This window comes from Lycorma delicatula, chromosome 2 (genome assembly GCF_047948215.1).
Source record: "Lycorma delicatula isolate Av1 chromosome 2, ASM4794821v1, whole genome shotgun sequence".
Taxonomy (NCBI): domain Eukaryota; kingdom Metazoa; phylum Arthropoda; class Insecta; order Hemiptera; family Fulgoridae; genus Lycorma; species Lycorma delicatula.
Genome location: NC_134456.1, coordinates 132536797 through 132551986, shown reverse-complemented (window position 1 = coordinate 132551986; position 15190 = coordinate 132536797). Strand labels below are relative to the sequence as shown.

The 15190-nt window shown below is 32.0% G+C and overlaps 1 long non-coding RNA gene across 1 annotated transcript in view; it reads left to right on the top strand.

Annotated features, from left to right (window-relative positions):
- LOC142320255 (uncharacterized) overlaps positions 1–15190 on the top strand; it is a 521142-nt gene that overhangs the window by 16363 nt on the left and 489589 nt on the right. The gene's annotated exons all lie outside the window — the stretch shown is intronic.

Genomic DNA, 15190 nt, shown 5'->3' with positions numbered 1-15190 from the left:
TAATAACATTTGCGGTTATCTTTATAACCAGAAATTTAATAGAAATTATTATATTTTAGAGTATGGTATACAGTTTCCTTTTAGCAGAACCAATTTTCTTTCTTTTTTTTTTAATGAGGTATTTGTATTTTTTATATAACTCATCCGTTTAAACACTAATTGTGTAGTTAATTCTAAATAAACTTTTTTTCTTGTCTAAATCTCTCTAACCTCTAATAATTGAAAACGACGAATAACACACCGTTTCAATTAATCAAAACACGTGCTTAGTAAATATAAACAAAAAAATATCACACTCCTTTTTTCCTTTATAAGAGTAATTCATCACAATACGGTCAGTTTATATATTTTTAAAAATACATTTTTACTTCCTTGTATGTACGTATATCTCGCCTAATTCAAAACCGATTAGCCGAATGTTGAAATTTTGGAATTAGGACTGTTGTAACATCTGGTTGTACACTACCAATCCGTAGGACCAAAAGTTTCCAAAAAAGCCCAAAATAAAAATCAATTGGATTTCGGATTTTTTGTTATCTACCCGCATTCAGAGCTTTCAAACGATATATCACAAATGGTACTTATTTTCGTTAAATACAGAGTAATAGCCAAACAAAATGTTAATTATAGAGAAATTTGGATCTTACAAGGGGAAGGCACATCGGTTCGAATCCAACTTTATTTTCCCTTTTTTTTTCTTTTTTTAATTGAAATATATTGATTTCTTAATAATTATTAATCTCCGATTGAAAAAGAATATTAAAAAAATCAGAAGCTATTAGAAAAATAAAATTTCATGTACGTTTCATTTTAATTCAAAAATTTTGACAGAGGTTAATTAGTAGTAAAACAATATATTTGGGTGCTGGTTATGAAACGGTTAAGTGGACTGTATAATAAAATGTCACAGTTTGTATGTAACTAAAAATTATGGTATCTTTATTGTATTATATTATTGATATTGTATTGTATTAGATTGGCACCGATTGACACTCTTGTATTAGATTGACACGCCATGTCTACTTCACGAACCAACTGAGCGAGCAACATACATGAACAAGGGAGTGAGAGAATTTCCTACTACACATAGACACAAACACGCACCACCCGCATGCACATACAGAAAAATATCCATCATGCACCCATCTTGAAGAAACATCACAAAATCTCTACTATCATCTGACATAGATTATAGTTTACTCTTTTCATGTAACTCTTAACAAGTTTGACTGATGATTCCAGAGTCCGCCAAAGTGTGGAGCACTAGGAGGTTGAAAGTGTCATTCAGTACGTTCAGTAGATGAAAATTCTTCAACAATTAATTGAAAATTTTCAGTTCTGAATAATTCCGCTAGGTTGAATCAACTCTCTAATATAGCAAACTATTGTGTTTTTTTGCCACAATGTTTGCATGAGCCTGCTTGACAGACCACAGCTTTATGTTGACTGTTTAGACAATTGAAGCACAGACCAGGCTTCTTCTTTTTTTTTTAATCTCTCCCACCGGGTTGGTCTAGTGGTGAACGCCTCTTCCCAAATCAACTGATTTGGAAGTTGAGAGTTCCAGCGTTCAAGTCCTAGTAAGTTCAGTTATTTTTACACGGTATGTGGTTGCTAAACAACAACTTTCCATAAAAAAAAAAAAAAAAAAAAAAAAAAACAAAACACTAGTCACTTATGAACTCTCACTCGGCTGATTACATAGCCTTTATACTTACTTAATGTGGGAGTTTCGACTGTATGATAATTTGTCTATTCCCTTGAGAAGCATAAAGTTCGTCTTGGGTACAGAAATCTTTAAATTTTGAATATCCATCAAGCCTTCCGCGGTCGACAAGGCCGCTTGCGCTCGATCTTCCAGTTGCGGTCGTGCATTAACACGAACTAAAAAGAGACAGTCATCGGCGAAAGCCTGTGCCGTGACTCCTTCTGGGAATGTCAATCCCAGAAACCCGTCAAATACCATAAACCTGGTATTTGTTCAGGGTTCCGTACTCGGTCCCGCAGGGACCGAGCAGGCTTTCCCTGGTGACGGATTTTTCCACAGCTAGGTGCGTATCTTTAAACAGAGCCGTACGATTAGAAAAATAGTCAGTTACTACGGCCTGCAGGTCTGCCGGAACGTAGCGACGTTCCAACTCATAGAGGACCGAACTCCAACACAAGAAGAAAATGCTGCCTCTATGTCTGTGAAAATTGCCCAAAAATTGTCGATAGATTGACACGCCATGTCCATTTCACGAACTCAACTGAGCGAGCAACACACACATGAACAAGGGAGTGGGAGAACTTCCCACTATATCATACACACAAACACGCACCTTACGCATGCACATACAGAAAAATATCCAACAATATTTAAATTTAAAAAAAAAAGTTAAAAAAAATATATGTATATGAAGTCTGATCCAAACCGAAGTGTACATGGTTACGGATTCGACACGTTACACTTATACCATATAACTACTTGAGAATGAGTCACGCGAATCAAATTTAATACATAAACTAATATAAAATGTTGATACACCTAAAAAAATGTGATCCAATTTGGTGTCCACCACAATGCAATGGTTTATCTGTCCACTTTATTAAAGAATTGGAGTATCGTATCTCACTTTCAAATGAAATAAGATTGAATGAATTGCAGTAAACAATGTGTATATGTAATTTAATAGGCGTGCAAGGAAGTCACGTGGTGTCCACATTAAATTTTTATATAAATTTTCTACATGGTGTTGTAATTATTATTACACCGTTATTCACCACTTAATGCATTCAACTGTATTATATATATATATATATATACATATAATATATACAATATATATATATATATATATATATTATATACTTAAATGAATAAAATATGAGACGCGGTATTAAATAAAATGTTGCATTCATAAATATGGATACGAGTAATTATGTTATTTTACGTCTCTGTCTCGCTTAAAAAAAAGAGGTTGATTTAAAAGCAAATTAATTTATTACGCAATAATCATCTCTTTTAATGTATTGACTATTAAAGTAATCAATAAAAGTTTATATAGACTTGAGAATTATTACGCAATACATTCTTTATCATTGTTCCTTTACTCTATAAATGATACAGTAAAGAATAATTTTTTATAATAGAGTATTATAATGGAAAGACTGAACGTCAGCTATGAAAGTATACACACTATTTTCATTAAACATACTGCTTTGTAATAAAAAAATATCGAATAATAGATAGAAGAAAAAAAATTGAAATTTTATTAAAAAAAAGGTATTTTTAAAAGATATACAAGGAAATTATAATTACAAATACTCATTCCTTTATTTCAATCAATTTCTTTAATATTAATTGAACTAAATAATTATTTTGCAGTTAGTTAGATTTTATGGAAATTTAATCATATATAATTATATTTTGGAGTATTTTATAATTACAAATTTTCAGCGGATCTAGTTATTAACCTGACTAAAATAAGAATTAATTTTTTCTTTGAGGCATCTTGTGCATTTAAATTTTGTGCAATTTATTCAGACAGAAATAAGTTGTTATGTATTATTATTACTTTTTTAAAAATTTTATTATGTAATCAATAGTGTAGTATAAAATTAATTATTGGAAAATTTAAAATTATCAGATAGACGAGATATAAAAGTCAAAAAAATAAATATAAGTAGTCAAAAAAAAAAATAATTTTCCTATATTATACTCGATTTTTTATTACTTGTATACAGTAGTAACTGGCTTTTTTAAATTAATTATTTTCTTCATAGTTGAGGCTAGTTCGTTTTTCCATTTCAAGGAACTCATCGGTCCGTCTTACTACAACAAATGGTTCCCACCATTGTGATAGAGTAAGACTAGTGGTCTTGATTATCGGAAAGCAAAACGTTTAAAAAGGATTATCGAGTCGTTGGCTTCCGTTGCGTCCGACATTTATTAAAGCCGTTCGTTTTTTCTCGGTAATTCTATTTTTTTTTTCTCAATAATTTTAGACTTATTCTTTTATAGTTTCCTACATTAACAAGATTAATTGCTAAAATAAAAAAAAAAATTAAAAATCTTGTTTTTAAAATTGTTTTTAATTTTTTTTTAAACTTTAAATATTTTAAAACTGTGTTTATAAAAAATGGTAGCATGCAAGCATTGTGTTCACAGTTTTAGGTAAAATTACTATCTGAAAAAAATTACGGTTTTAAATCTCTTATAAAAACATTTCATTACTAAAAAAACTATGCTTCTGAACTTCATAAGAAAATATGTACAAAATATCTCCGCATAGAAAAAAATGTACCAGAATCATAAATACTGTGAAAGTACCTAATCTTACAGAAGATATTACGGTAACAGAAGTCATATTCCAAGAGACAAGATTCGTAAAGGAGAAGAGTCAAAAGTAAAGAAATGATGCTTGTCACGTTATATATAAGAACCAGACATCAAATATCCCAATCTCTGCCAAAAAAAAGAACCATCAAGAAAACCCCAATGGGAAATGAAAAGAGTTTGTAAAAAAATTGTTACGCTGAAAAAATGTTTCTCACTTAAATAGAAAACTTATATCGATTTCAAATTGGATATAATACACTCTTATAAGGGAGGTTGAAATTAATTTTAATCAAATCCTAACCTCAGAAAGTGTAAATTTTTCTTCTTGTGTCAGTTCATTCAAGCAAAGAAGTATAAAATAAAACTTATTTAAAAATGTTGAAATAACAACTATTTATTAAATATTTTGAGAAATTACACCAAAGTACGAGTAATTCATTGTTAACAGTTATCGTTGTGTTTTTTAGTTTTTAAGTTATTAGTATGAAATTACCTAAAACATAACAAGGTCTGAAAAAAGTAAATTTATTCTAATAGTATATAAATACTACGCTAGAAAATTTATGTTATAGTATGCTTGACATATACGCGAGGGCCAGTAAAGATATAAAGTTTTAATGCTAAAAAAAATCAAATCTAGTTCTGATGCATCTATCACTAATTCTACCAGTATCGTAAATTGGATAGTGCATTCTTCTTTAAACATGTTCTATATAGTATGAGTGAAATAAAAAATAAATACTACTAAATAATAAATAATGGTTTACTCTGGGCTCACATTATACGGAGATTTGAAACATTTTTGTTTTTAATAAATATATTATACTAGAAAATTAATTAACTGTGGTAAATTTATTTATTTATTTAACTTTTAAACACACTATTTTGAATAGATTAATGAAAATTGATAATGAAAAAATCCTTCAGAGTAAATTTAGTAGATACTAGTATAAAAATAGTAAGGAACACTATGACGGCACTGTACGCTCTCGTAGGCCTAACAGGTGGTTATTCCGTGAGAAGAAATATTAAACATATTCTCAACAACCATACCCATTCATGTAAATAAAGCAATTATTATTTGATTTAGTATTAAGAACCGTAGGTTAATTGTACCGCTACACATGCATTTTATTTAACTAGATGATAAATGAACTTTTATAGATTGTGTTGAAACGACATGCCTAATTGAGATTCGAACGCACGATATTCCGAGTGAAAGGCAAAGACGCTCTTTGCTATGGTGATTAATATTTATACATATTATAATACATTCGGTTCTAAAAGGGACTACACCTTTACAAACACGATTATATATTGATTGATTGTATTCCGTGTGCTGGTAGTAAAGCTTTCTGCAAACGGTAATACTGCAATATGCTAGTTTGCTTCCTTGATCTTGGTTGATGATCTTGAGATGAGAGGATACGTCTGGTTCTTTGTTCGTCGCCTTTGAACGATTGAGAGCATGTTTTTCCGTGTACGCTCAGAATGGTATTAATTTTAGAACAGCGAATATTTCTCGTTAAAATAAGTTTTGTGTGAGCATAGAAATTATACGGAAGACCAGTTTTTCGTTAGCTTTTCACCTACAACGTCGTTTCCTAATCGACATAATTGTAAGAGAGCTAATCGAGAAATTTTGGGTGACGGGAACGGTAAAGGGCTATAAACAAAGTGCTAGAATATAAGTACTCAAAGAAAAAGTGCAAGACATGTCGACTGTTATGCAACCTAGTCTGAACAAGTCCAAGCAAAAGTTTGCCCAACAGAAAAAGATCGGTGTTGGTCAACTGCACAAAAGGTAACCAGTAAGAAGTGCATTTTCAATCTGTATGAAGGGAATTGGTTACTAATAGACAAAATGTCAGTGCCAAGATACGGCTCCTGTGCCTCTGAAACAGTTTAGCGACCTCGTTTCTAAAAGCTCCTAATGAGCAACCTATCAGCGTGAGCGGATTAAGCATCGTGCTATTCACCACCCGCTTATGTATCCCAACCGCTCACTTGTCAACTAAATCTAGATCGGGGAGGCGCACCCCTTGTACTAATTACTAAAATAAATAAAATAAAAATCTATAAATAAAAGACAAGAATTTAGGCTGTCACGTCTCAGTCGCTGTATGCCAGCTAGTGCCTGTCCACCATGTAAAGCGCTTGGAGCTTTTATCTGGCTGGTGGCCAGCCATTATTTCAGAAAATCACTTCGCACAGCGGCGCTATAGGAATCGGTAAAGCCCAGATTAATTAAAAATCTAACGATGACGGTTGAACATCGCAACCTCATCGAGGAATACCCACATGGTCCGTCAATGCGGCTCTCGCCACACTGACTCGCCATTTATGAGCGGCCAGTTTTTCTCCGTGACCTCTAAGTTCCAGGGTGGCCCAGTCTCTGGCCCCCCCAAGTCGAACATCATATGCTCATTCGACTGGACCTCCTCGCAGACACACGACTCATCAGCCGCTAGGCGAAACCGAAACAGATATTGCTTCAAATCCACATGGTTGGTGAGCACTTGGGCACCCGCCGCCTGTAAAAATGAATTCCATACCATCCCCCCAGATCCTGTATAAACAAGATCTTCCCATTACAAGGATCTAACCCTAATTGGTGATGTTCCATTCAAGCTGCCATGCCTCCATCGCGAGGCTCTATAGCCTCTTCCACAGGCGGGAAATGGGCAACTGAACGAAATTTAGACCCGGTGCATTGTGATAGCCGATCCGGTTCTGGCCCGGCTCGAAACCGCATCCCAAATGCCTCGGCTTCCCGACCTCTTCGCAACTTCCACATGGCTGCCCGAACTTTCACCACTACATCGATTGGGAGAGCCATTCCCAATACGGTGGTAGCCTCGTAGGAAGTTGTTTTAAAAACACCAGTGCATACTATTACGGCTCTGCGCTGGGCACTCCTTAAATTTTGAAGCAGTGCTCTATTTCTATCCAACCTATGCGCCCAAACTGGCGCCGCGTATGCGATCATACTCTTGAAGACACCTCGGTACACCAAGTACATTTGGCGACCAGACAGCCTTTCCGAGCAATCCTTCTAAGTTTGTGCATCATAGAGACAGCGTCCGCCGCAACTTGTTTAACGTGGTTGCTAAAAAGCAACTTATCATCAAACAAAATACCTAGGTACACTTATAAACCTTTACTGGGCTGATTACACAGCCTTTATACTTAATTTGGGGGTTACGACTGCTTGATAATTTGTCTGCGCCCTTCAGAAGCATAAACTTCGTCTTGGGCACAGAAATCTGTATAAAGGGAAAGTCGTTCAAAAGTTATTAACCGCAAAATTTGGAAAGCGAATATAAAAAAGAGGATATTAGCGAAAAGACGGAATTATTTTTTTTTGCAGATAAAATAAATTCAGCTTACTGTTGTGAAATCATTCATTAGTCATTGGAGAGTTAACGGAAGACAGAATTGTATTGCTTGGATTAAATAAAAACTATGTGATCGCGCATACCGTCAGCTAGTAAATCAAATTACCTCTAAAGGATTTCCGTAATCAAATCATTTCATTTAGATTGTGCCACCTTGCTCTCCGAATTTAAGCCTATCGGATCTTTATTTCTGAGGTTATGCAAAAGTTAAAGTATATCAAGAAAACCTTTAGCCTTTCGGAACTCCAAACTTCAGGAACTATACGTTATTGCACTACGAACATTCCACACCATCAACATTCCAGAATTTTCAAGAACAAGAAAACGCTTGCATTTATGTCTGGATGTTCAGGGAGACCATTTCCAACAACTACAAAATAAGTCGATGTTACGAATTGTTTTTCTAGCCCGTGATAAGTGTATAACTAGTTTTGGGAAGTACTGATATATACCAACATAATAATATTTTACCTTGAGGATAATGTTGTGGCTCTCAATAATATTTTTCAGGTATAAAAAAACAGTGTTAGCTGAATTTTTATTTTAGCTTGTAGACAGGAAAAATTTTATTTTTCCTACTGTATAATATCTAAATTGTTTTCATTTTAATAACGCAATCAATTTTCTATTATAAGTTATGTCAATAATTACCTTTAAATACCTTTTTGGACTGATATGAAGTATTGATTGGGCAATGGAAAACTCTGGATTGAATTTTGATCTAAGATACTAGGATATACTTTTATATTTGTTTTCTATAATTAATTTACATGAATAATGGACAATTTTATTTTAATTCCTTTAAACTAAAATTGTTTGAATTATTTTACACCCGAACTTTTATCCGTCTCAGGCTTTCTTTGATTAATTCTAGGGTGTAAAATCAAAGATTTTCCATTTTGATGGAGAGTTTAAATTTGTCAGAAACTTTGGCAGCGTTCCGAACCTGAGAAAAAAGATTATCATTTAACAATTTATCTTAACGATTTGTATTAAAATGATTGACAACTAAAAGCATTGAATTTGAAAAACTTGAATAATTTAACAACAAAATATAAATATTAATTAAAAAAAAAAAATACGTTGAATGTAATGTTATAATTCCTTTTTTTTTAGGTGACTGTAAAAGTGTTATACAATAACAATTCTTCACTTATTGTTTATAAACATGGACTATTATTTTTTAATTTAGAATTTTGTAATTGTTGAATTATTATTTTTTATTAGTAAAGTATTATTCATTAATATTAAATTTAAAATAATCTGATTAAAGCCGTTACTTAGAAGTGACATATTTTATGTATTACGTTTGTTACAAAAATATTACTATGACTTAAACTAACATAGTAAAGATATACTCGTCTATTAAATAAATGGTTTACAATAGAAATGTTTGTATAATATTGTTAGTTGCGATAGCTGTAAACTTCAGCTCGTTTCATAAGAGCAGTTTATTTTAGTTAGTAATAGTAAACGTGATTTTGAGACTTGATTTACTGTGTTTGATCTAATTAAGATTAGAGATCGTTCGTTTTAACTTGCCACTGAATATTTGTGCACATTGTCCAGTGGTAATTCTAACCTGATCGCAGTAAAACATTGTTAACGGCTGCAATATCACATTGTTTCCTTTACTATGATTTCCTCTCGTTCACTTAAAAAGTTAAGCAATAAATATCCCTGTTATTTATTTTCTTCTAAGTTAGTTCTTTTAGGAACTTTGCTAAAATTTGTTTTCTTTTTAGAAAATAAAATTTGTTTTTCTTTTGTTTTTTTTTAGAAACTTTTTTAAAATTTTGTTTTTGATTGTGTTAGATTTAGGTTGATTTTGTAAGACAAAAGTATATTTACTGATCTGTTCTATTTATTTTTTTGTCATTATGACAATAAAAGTGTCTATTTTTATCACACCTAAAAGTGTAATGAATTTTATGATTTATATGACTCGTATTCTGAACGAAATATAAAGAATAGTTTAATACAAAATGTACAAGCATAAAACTGAGATTACGTCAAATTCATAATACGAGAACTGTAGAATAAAGCGTTAAAAATTAAAGGTTTTTTTCTTTTTTTTTTTTTTTAACTCCCAAGACGACCAGCCCACGCTAAAAAGCTTAACACAGTCGTCTCAGGGTTTCATGGCAGCGTAGTCTGACCTCCCTAGCTCGTCTGAACTCGGACATCCCATCGGGGTTTCCCGTGCCTCCTCGTCGAAAACATACTAATTACCTCTTCCGGTGATCAGAATTTTTATCCGCAGGAGAGCACCCTTCCAGTCCCTATTGTACCTGATCAAGACACACATTTTGTTTGCCCTTCACAGTTACGCGTCCCCCCATGCACACCTCGAGGGTCCCCCATGCCATCATCGGGGAGCTCCGATCCACCCACTCTTGCGCGTGAGTAGGCCCGAACACCCTAGGCATAGAGGCTGCCTCCCTGGCCCCTACACGCATCAAGATGGACTTGTACCTGTCCTCGATCCCCCACGCATTCCCATGACCCCTCATTACTTGTTGCGCAATGTCTCCCTCGCCGTCAGCGGTATAGCACCGCACACAATATCCCCCCACTCCATGTCCATCGGTATATCCGGCAGCATAATCCAACAACAACATGAGCAAAGACACATAATGCAATCATAAATTCCTAACCTAGCAAAGTACATTAACAACTACAAAAAAAAAAAACACATTTCGACGCCTCTTTTGACATCGAGGGCCGTGTGCACGTCAAGGGCGTTCCTCCTGCCTCTTCGCTGTTAGTACGAGACAAGCCACTCTCTCTACCTCCCCCCATCCATTCTCACTCTGGGGCATGTGTCTGACGACGTTATCTGGTGTTAAGGCCACCGGAATGTGACGTCTCTCGTTCTCCCACCTGACACAGTCGAACCAGGTGTGTTCGGCTGTGTCAGCTGTCGCACAGTACCTGAAACCCGCCGTTTTCCTCCTCTTGAAGCGATGCAGATAGCTATCAAAGTTCCCGTGGCCCGAAAGTAGTTGAGTAAGGCAGTATCCAACTTCACCATGCTTACGTCCCACCCAAGCACTCACGTCCGGAATCAGACGCGTAGTCCACCGTCCTACCTGGCTCGCCTCCCACCGTTGCTGTCAGATGGCCATGATCTGCGCCCTTGCATTCTAAAAATTAAAGGTTAGATTAAAATAAATTTAAAGAGTAAATCGTGGTTCGGTTTTTAAAACACAATAGTTCGAAGCGGTGGAATTTTTACTTCGTCTAGTGAAATCTACATTCTGTAAAAATGATTGAGGCACAGAGTACTGCTAAACATCATTAATAGCCTGTTTTTACTGGTTACGCTTATTTTCTACAGATAAATGCCTAAAAGATTATTTAAGGCTATATCCCTATGGAAATTTAATTTTTCTTCATGAGACAGAGATCTTTTAATCCTATTCGAGCAATAAATAATATCGATAAGATTTCTTTTCATCCCTATTTCACTATTAAATATTCAATATTCAACGCTAATCGTAATAATTGTTAAAATAAAAATATCAATTTAAATCCATATTTAATTACAGACCTAGAAACTTTTACCCGAGGTAAAACTTTAAAAGCTACCCCACAAATTCAACCAGAATGAGACATTTTATTTTCATACGCCAACTTAGATCAGTTCCTAGAAAATTAGGCGGAGTTATTGCATTAATATTTATATTTCAAGGGTGGAAGAGAAATGAGCCTGTGCTTCATAGATTTAGAAAAGGCATGAATTTTAATAGAATCAAATGGAAAAAGGGTGGTGACTATTAAAGAAAAAAAAATAGAATGTAAAGACAGAAGATAATACGTGAGATAAACAGCAGCAATGAAAATAAGAGTATGACTGAGAAGGTGGTTTTTAAATCGAGGTGTTAGGCAAGGATGCTGCTTATTACCAATAATTTTCAAACTTCAAATTAAAGATATGATAAAGAATATATGAGAACAAATAATAAATAGAAGAGGACGAAAAAAATGCTTAAGGTTTTCTGATAATATAATTAATTTCATTGGTGGCACACACACACACACACACACTCACACGCTTCAGAGATTGTTTACTGGAGGAAGACATTAACCGTATGCAATGTAAATAAGTTTTGGAAAACTAAACAACAAGGGGATTTCATCATAAGGACATGTTAAGGATGAATAAAAAAAGTAAAAAGTTACAGATATTTGAGCACTATGATGAAAGAATGAAATTAAAAAAAAAAGGTTAGTGATGGCAAAGAAGCCTTCAGTAAGAAAAGGGAACTAGTAAGAAACCTGCCGCCAGGCAGAACACCAGGCGATGAATTGCACGGATGTGATGAATTATAAATCTCAGCCATCATTACATTTATCATTTTCAATAAATAAATAAATTTCAAACTAAGTCGTTCTACCCAATCGATAAAAAAATTATTTCTGATAGTCCTTTTTCTGATTTACATGAATTGGACCCACGCCCAGTAGAAGATATTTGTATTCTTATAGATAGATTATGATTATTTATTTTGTTTTTTTTATGCATTTTGGTTTTAGAACAATTTTTACTCCTTTTTTTTAATAATATTTTTTTATAAATATATTATATTTTAATAATTTATTTGGTTTTTGGAGGTTGTGATGGCTTTTTTTTTATTAAGTTATGAGTTGATTTTTTTGGGATTATTAAATATCTAATCAGTTAATGTATAATACATTATTATTAAAATATATATATTTTCTGCTAATATCGTCATAATTTTTATATTGAGTACAATTATGAGCTTCAGTGAGCGCAAAAAGTTTTGAAAGTGTCCGAAACGCGTCAATATATGACTTAATTATGATGAAGCTAAGAAAGGTAGATAATTGTATTCAACAAAAAAAATATATATATAATACATTGTTACAAATATACTCTCAAATAACTTACTCTGTTTAAGTGATAAAAGCTTAAATTAAACAGTAAAAGATATACAGTAATTATCAATTACTCGATTAATACACATGATTTTACCGTCTAATTTTTTCTGGCGATTCATAATTCCAATTTTCCATTTAAGCACCTACTAACAATTAAATACTCAGAAATATCAATTGATTAAATTTGCGCTTAATCCTAATTAATTGTCTTGATCAATTTTTATCCTATTGGTTAAGGAAAACCAATACTTTATATATATATATATATATATATATATATATATATATATATATATATATCACATAATATATACATACCATATATATACATATATATATATATATATATATATATATATGTGCCTGTGTGTGTGTGTGTAAATTAATTACCATATTGAAGATAAGGAATTAAAAATAAAACTCATGAAAGTCGTTGACCAGTAAAATATATGTTCATAGGAGGAGAAAAAATAACCGAGAAAATAGAAAAAAAAAACGGAATTACAACTGAATTAGAACAATTAATTTAGGAAAGCAGTTTTATTTAAAATTTGCTTTTTTAAAAATATATTGCACTACAGTACCATTTCAAGCAATACCAATAAACTGGATGATAACTTTCTGTCAGTAAAAATATTTTTTTGATTTTTTGATGAAACAGGGTTTTAGTTTTATGTTTACGGTCTATACGTCAAAGATTTTGTTACTCATTTTAGCATATTTCCTGTAATACAGCTATCTTTATTTAATTTCCTTTTGTTTTGCTTACTGAATAAGGATGTGATTTCTTAAGACAGAGGATATATGCGATTGAATTTTTAACTCAAGCATTTGCAAAAAATTGACAAAATTTTGCTATTATTATAAGGAATTATATTATTATAAGGTAAAAGAAAGTCAACAGAAAGCGGGAAAGTGCGTGTAGTTATCTTTATTGCGATGATATTTATATTAATCTTTTTCAGTTTTAATTGAATTATTTTTGCATCTCTTATAAATTTATTTTAATGCTGTTTGCTTATGAAAATTGGTATTTAGTGAATAATTTTTATCGAATATTAAACCAAATGATAGTTTGTAAATAATTTCTTATTCTGAAATTAATTCTACTCATAAAAATTATGTTACATATGCTCCACGTAAAACTGAAAGCCCTTAATTATCATCAACTTAAAATGTTCCTTCAATATTGTAAAATTTTGTAAGAAGGGTTTATCAAATATTTTTAGTAAAGGTACCTTTTGTCTGGATTAATTAAAACTTACGGTATTCGTAGTTTACCTCCTAGTAATGCTTAGAAGATAACTGGATCAGAAATGAAGCGAGTTGGAATATAAAATAATTTTAACATAAATATTCCTCAATTACCGACACTAATATCTGTACTTACTTTTTCGTCCATATTTATAAAAAAGTATTTATACTTGCATGCACTCATACAAAGATACACAAGCACAATGAATACATTTTTATTTACAACCTTTGTGACTGATAAATTTTATTTTATTTAAAAAAACAGAAGAAAATTAAGAAATTTATGAATTTAATAACAAGTTGCCCTTAAAAAAAGTGAAATATTTTAAAGGTTTTAATTAATTTTTTATTGTTACAATTGATCTGCCTAATTTATATTTTTTATAATATTGAAATATCTTCTTTTTTTTGAGGGGGGGGGGCTAGACACGAAACAACGAAACTGGTGATTAAAGTATACGATGTTAGTATTTTTTTATAGGGAATATTGTGTTAATCTGTATAATTTCAATTTTCAATTTGTTTTCACAGAAGAATAAACTTTAGATTAAACTTCCTGAATTCGTTTAATAATGATACTGAGAATGTACTTCGAATGATAGTTTAATCAGATATCTGTCAATCGATCTCATTCTCCTACGGCGATTAGTACAAGCAACAGTGAAGTCCCAAACTACATACAAATACAACTCTACCGGTGAATCATATATGGATTCAGTAATGATATATATTCGTATTTGATGACTATACATCCAGACATCCCAGAAGCCTACACATTACAGCCAACGATCGTATTACAAAACAATTATTTATATATATATATATATATATATATATATATATATATAGTAATCTATCCAAAACAGACATTTCAATAGATACAATGTAGGTATTATAATTGTAAATAAACGTAGAGATGGGACAATTGCAAGGTTTTAAAATCTGTGGTGAGTTTTTTTTCAAAATCATTTACAGAAAACTTTGACTGGTAATTTTATGGTATTCATTTTTTGGTGCTTTCTCTATCTAATTAATTTTCGTTATTTAATGAAAATTTTTGATTAAAGATATTGTGTAAAAATTATGATAATTCATATGGTAATTGAAAATTTTCAAAATAATTGACAGTACTGCTTAATGGAAAATTATCCTTTCTTTTATAAAATACACATACTTTTTCACATACTTTCTTGGACACTATTTAAAGATAATTTATTTTAATAATCTTTTTATTAATTATCTTGTTTCAATTTGGCTTTAGGACTGAAAGGACATAAATTCACGTGCTGCGTGTAGTAAATTGTTGGGTTCG